This window comes from Zea mays, chromosome 1, assembly GCF_902167145.1.
Source record: "Zea mays cultivar B73 chromosome 1, Zm-B73-REFERENCE-NAM-5.0, whole genome shotgun sequence".
Lineage (NCBI taxonomy): Eukaryota > Viridiplantae > Streptophyta > Magnoliopsida > Poales > Poaceae > Zea > Zea mays.
The window spans coordinates 118359628-118365627 of NC_050096.1; positions in this window are offsets into that span (position 1 = coordinate 118359628).

Sequence of the window (6000 nt, forward strand, 5' to 3'; positions counted from 1 at the left end):
CGCAGATCTTCATCGACCAAGTAATGAAGAACTCCCACTGCCGCGACCCGAAGATGGAGGCCTACTGCGATGAGGTTCGGCGCCTGGAAGACAAGTTCTACGGGCTCGAGCTTAACCACATCGCTCGGCGCTACAACGAGACTGCGGACGAGCTGGCTAAAATATCCTCGGGGCGAGCAACGGTTCCCCCGGACGTCTTCTCCCGGGATCTACATCAACCCTCTGTCAAGATTGACGACACGCCCGAGCCTGAGGCGCCCTCGGCCCAGTCCGAGGTACCCTCGGTCCAGCCCGAGGTACCCTCGGCACAGCCCGAGGCACCCTCAGCTCGGCCCGAGGCGCCCTCGGTTCAACCCGAGGTACCCCCGGCCTCCGAGGGTGAGGCACTGCGCATCGAGGAGAAGCGAAGCGGGGCCACGCCTGATCGAAACTGGCAGACCCCGTACCTGCAATATCTCCACCAAGGAGAGCTACCCCTCGACCGAGCCGAGGCTCGGCGGGTGGCGCGGCACGCCAAGTCGTTCGTCTTACTGGGCGATGAGAAGGAGCTCTACCACCGCAGCCCCTCAGGCATCCTCCAGCGATGCATCTCCGTCACCAAAGGTCAGGAACTCCTGCGAGAGATACACTCGGGGGCTTGCGGCCATCACGCAGCGCCTCGAGCCCTTGTCGGGAATGCTTTCCGACAAGGCTTCTACTGGCCAACGGCGGTGGCTGACGCCACTAGAATTGTCCGCGCCTGCGAAGGGTGTCAATTCTATGCGAAGCAGACCCACCTGCCCGCTCAGGCCCTGCAGACGATACCCATCACCTGGCCCTTTGCTGTGTGGGGTCTGGACCTCGTCGGCCCCTTGCAGAAGGCGCCCGGGGGCTACACGCACCTGCTGGTCGCCATCGACAAATTCTCCAAGTGGATCGAGGTCCGACCTCTGAACAGCATCAGATCCGAGCAGGCGGTGGCGTTCTTCACCAACATCATCCATCGCTTCGGGGTCCCGAACTCCATCATCACCGACAACGGCACCCAGTTCACCGGCAGAAAGTTCTTGGACTTCTGCGAGGATCACCACATCCGGGTGGACTGGGCTGCCGTGGCTCATCCCATGTCAAATGGGCAAGTAGAGCGTGCCAATGGCATGATTCTACAAGGGCTCAAGCCTCGGATTTACAACGACCTCAACAAGTTCGGCAAGCGATGGATGAAGGAACTCCCCTCGGTGGTCTGGAGCCTGAGGACAACGCCGAGCCGAGCCACGGGTTTCACGCCGTTCTTCCTAGTCTACGGGGCCGAGGCTGTCTTGCTCGCAGACCTGGAATACGGCTCCCCGAGGACGAGGGCCTACAGCGATCAAAGCAACCGAGCCAGCCGAGAAGACTCGCTGGAACAGCTGGAAGAGGCTCGGGACAAGGCCTTACTACACTCGGCGCGGTACCAGCAGTCCCTGCGACGCTACCACGCTCGAGGGGTCCGGCCCCGAGACCTCCAGGTGGGCGACCTGGTGCTCCGGCAACGACAAGACGCCCGAGGGAGGCACAAGCTCACGCCCCCCTGGGAGGGGCCATTCGTCATCGCCAAAGTTCTGAAGCCCGGAACATACAAGCTGGCCAACAGTTAAGGCGAGGTCTACGGCAACGCTTGGAACATCCAACAGCTACGTCGCTTCTACCCTTAAGATGTTTTCAAGTTGTTCATATACCTCGCACCCACGCAAAGTTTAGTCATCAAGGAAGGGTCGGCCTCGCCTCGGCAAAGCCCGACCCTCCCTCGGGGGCTAAAAGGGGGGGAACCCCCTCTGCGTTGAAATTTTCCTCGAAAAAATATCTCTTCTGCCAGAATATCTTTCGTGCTTTTTGACTGCTTCGAAAAGTGGATCCTGAAAACGACGGAGTACACGTAAGCAGCTAAGGCTGACCGAGCCGAGGGACTCCTACGCCTCCGGGATACGGATACCTCACTCATCACCTTCTGCGATAAGTAACTCACGTTCGGATAAGTGGTTCCGCGGACCGAACAAGTCTTCACGTTCGGAAGCTCTTCTGCCGAAGCGATCCTTTGAGCCTTCTTGACTGAGTCGGTGACAGAGCCTCATGGACGGGTGAAAGTGCGCGTAAGCGGCAAGGCCGACCGAGCCGAGGGACTCCCACGCCTCCGGGATATGGATACCTCACTCATCACCTTCCGCGAGAAGCAACTCTCGCTCACACAAACAACCCTGTTACCGACAAAAAAGTCCAGATACTCGAAACAAGAGGAAAAGAGACGCAGCTTTACAACGCAGCGAGGGTGTGTGTTCTGGCCTCGGCGGCCGCAGAAGGCACACGCTACAAGACAATCTGATCCTGCAGGCTCGGGTCTTGACGCTGAAAGGGGGCAGCAGCACCCTCGGCATCGACGACACCTTCGGCGAGGTCCGACCTAGCCTCGGACGGCGACGCGGTCCGAAGATCTCCACTCCGAGGGACGACGTCATCGCCACGCCCGGGCCATCGCCGCCAGGGTCTCCTCCGGGAACCCGGCCCGAGCGGGCGGCTCGGCCGGTCACCCCGGGGGCCTCGACCAACCATCTTCCAAGGGCGCCAGCCCGACCCGAGGCCTCGGCTGGTCAACTCCGGCGTCGGTCCCGCCAACGGACAACCCGGATAGGCTCCGGCCAACCAGGTTTCATTTTCGAGCCAACTCTGCCCCTGTTCATGCTGACACCGCTACCCCTGGCCTCGGCTCATCGAAGAGCGGCCGAGGGGTTTCCTTTAACTAAGCTAGAGAAGCATCGGACAACAAGGCCGACCGAGCCGAGGGACTCCTACGCCTCCGGGATACGGATACCTCACTCGTCACCTTGACACGGGGCGACTCACGCTTGGTGAAGCGGTTCAGACAACCAACAGGCGAGTCTTAGTGCTCGAAAATGAGGAAAAACACGGCTCCGTGCCAAAATTACATACATGTTCAGGCCTCGACAGCCATAATGAACGAAAAAACTGGCATTCAAAGTGCCATTACAAACGGAACTCCGGTTCCCCCTCTGCAGGTACGAACAACCCCACTCGATAGGGGAGGGCCTGCGGAGCAACAGAAGACCGACGAACGGCGCGCCGTCGCCCGCTCCAGCAGCGGCGACGACGACGACTTCTGCTCCGGGGGGCCGAACAGCGGCAGCACTGACCTCAGGGCGGGTGCTGCTGCCAGGAGGCCCCCGCCCATGCCCAAACTTGTGAGGCAAGGATGGGCAGAAGGCCGTAGAGTTGGAGGTCGGTCCGTGGGCGGCCCTGGCTATCTCGTCGGCGGAAGAACCTCTTCCAGCTGCCGTGGCAGACGCCGGCGCCGCGAGCGGCTCCGAAGCCACTCGCGTCCGAGAGCCAGGCACGGTGCAGCTGCCGGCGCCACGGACGATGACCGCCCTTCCCTCCGATCACTGAGTGAAGGAGCGGGCCACCGCCCACGCAGGGGCCGACCCCAACTCGGCACACTCCCCTCCCCAACCCTGGTGATGAAAATCCTTGAGGCTGAGGGAGGGGCAGAGGCCGCAGCCCGGCTCGCTTTCCCCCACCATCAAGCTGGAGGTCACCATCTTGGGTGACCGCCGGCGGAGGGGTGCAGCCGGGCTGCATGATGAAAATCCTTGAAGCCGAACGATGGCTGAAAGGTACCAACTCCCACGGAGTTGCGTTCCTCCAACGATGAGGCGAAAAGACGGCGGGTATCCCCCATCCGGGGGCTTGGAAGGTGGAAAGACACGATGCATAAGGGAGCGCGAAGACATGGTCGCCTTCCGAAGGGGGTCACCCTCCTTTTAAAGGCAACTCTCCCTACTTGCGCCCCCAGCCGTCACGGGCTGAGTCTTCTCCAACACGCTCCAAGGCCCTCCCCTGCGGCGCGGGGGCTGGGTCCCGCATGTCATGCAAGCCGGCTCAGAGCAGAAGAAGCCAAACCGCCGCGCACGGTGCACACGACCGCCCAGCGGTTACAAGTGACCCTCCACTTTTGCCCAGACCAACGGGCGAAAGGGGCGGGCAGCCATGCAGGCGGCATGCAACCGCGCCAAGTGGGTGCGCTTCTTCGACTCCCAACACGCCCAGCCTGGAGGCCCAGGCCCACGCGTCATGCAACCGGCGCGCCGACTGCTTCGTGCATGCAACTGCACCGCCACTTGCGCCACCACCGCGCCTCCTCGATTGCGGAACCAATACCGCGACTCGAGGCGACCCAGCGCACGACCCAGCAGCGCCAGCCTGGCGCGGCGGTCAATGCAGCCAAAAATGGGCCGGCAGTAATGACGGTGGCAGGCGGGCGGGAGCAGCGATCACGTCGTCAGCCAAGCTCACGTCTCATCCGGGGGCAGTAAGAAAACCCCCTCTCACGGCGTGAAGACAACGCGCCCGTGATCCGTTCCTCGAACGGCTCGCGCATGCGCAACGGCCGCCCCGCCAACCACTCGCCCCGTCGCATTAACTCCGCGGCGGGACAGGCGGCGCCTCTGGCAGGAGAAGCGGGCGACGCTTCGCCTTCACCATAATGACCGCGTCAGTAAAGGTACGTCGCGTCATTCGATTTCGTATCCTTTTCCTTTTTTTCCTCTTTCTCTCTCTCTTGCAGCAGGGACCGGGAAAGGGGATACCCCGAAAAGGATCCTTCCCCAGGAAGGAACCAGGCTCCGAGCCTCCCTACTGATCAGAGGTTCGAAGGCTGGCCCCCCGAAGGGTTCGACAGCCGCCTCAGATCGCGTGGGCCCTACACCCACTACTGGTCAGAGGTTCGAAGGCCGGCCCCCCGAACAGTTCCAAGGCCGCCTCAGGCTACTCGGGCTCCACGCCCATTACTGATCAGGGGTTCGAAGGCTGGCTCCCGAAGGGTTCACAGCCGCCTCAGACGCCGAGCGAGGGATGACCAGGGGTACGTTCGATACATAACCAAGGCTCGGGCTGCGCTCCCGAGGTACCCTAGGACATTTCCGAGACCAGCGGGAGCGATCTTGTAATGGAATCCCATCAGAGGGAGGCATCGAGCCCTCGGACCCCGTCGCCAGGGGACCGGGTCCGGCAGATCACCCGCAGGTACTTTTGGGCGTGCCTCTGGGCCCCTAGCCGACCCCTAACGAACGGGGCACGGACGTCCACTCGGATTACCCGCTTGCAGCTCACCGGAGACACCATGTTCGGCGCCCATCGAGGGCAACATGGCGCTCTCCCCCCTCCTCCTTGCGGAAAGGCGACGCAGGGGCGTATGTAAAAAAGCCGAGTCTGTCCCTGATCGCCCTCTCGCCCTGTGCAGAGGCTCGGGGGCTGCTCTCGCACACCCGGCTCCGGCCGAACCGTTGACAGCGTCAACATACCAGCCCGAGAACTTGGGACCCGACCGTACACCCGGGCTACGGCCAGCTCGCATGAGGGAACAACCAGACCAGCCGAAGCATTACGCGAGGCATTAAGACCTCGAAGGAGTGAAACCACTCCTCCGAGGCCTCGGGGACTACACCCGGCGGCTGCGCTCGCGCGCACCCACCGGAACAAAATGCAACCGAGAAAGGCCGGTCCCCTTGCAAAAAAGTGCGACAAAAGCCTCCAAGCGAGTGCTAACACTCCCTTCGAGGCTCGGGGGCTACTGTCGGGGACCATAATTAGGGGTACCCTCAAGACTCCTAATTCTCAGCTGGTAACCCCCATCAGCATAAAGCTGCTAAGGCCTGATGGGTGCGATTAAGTCAGGGATCAGTCCATTCGAGCGACTCGATCACGCCTCGCCCGAGCCTAGCCTCGGACAAGGGCAGCCGACCCCGGAGGATTTCCGTCTCGCCCGAGGCCCCGCTCCGACGGCGAACATATTTCCGGCTCGCCCGAGGCCCTGCCTTCGCTAAGAAGCAACCCTGACTAAATCGCCACACAGACCGACCAAATCGCAGGAGCATTTAACGCAAAGGTGGCCTGACACCTTTATCCTGACGCGCGCCCCCCGGCAGAGCCGAAGTGACCGCCGTCACTTCGCCGCTCCACTGACCGGCCTGA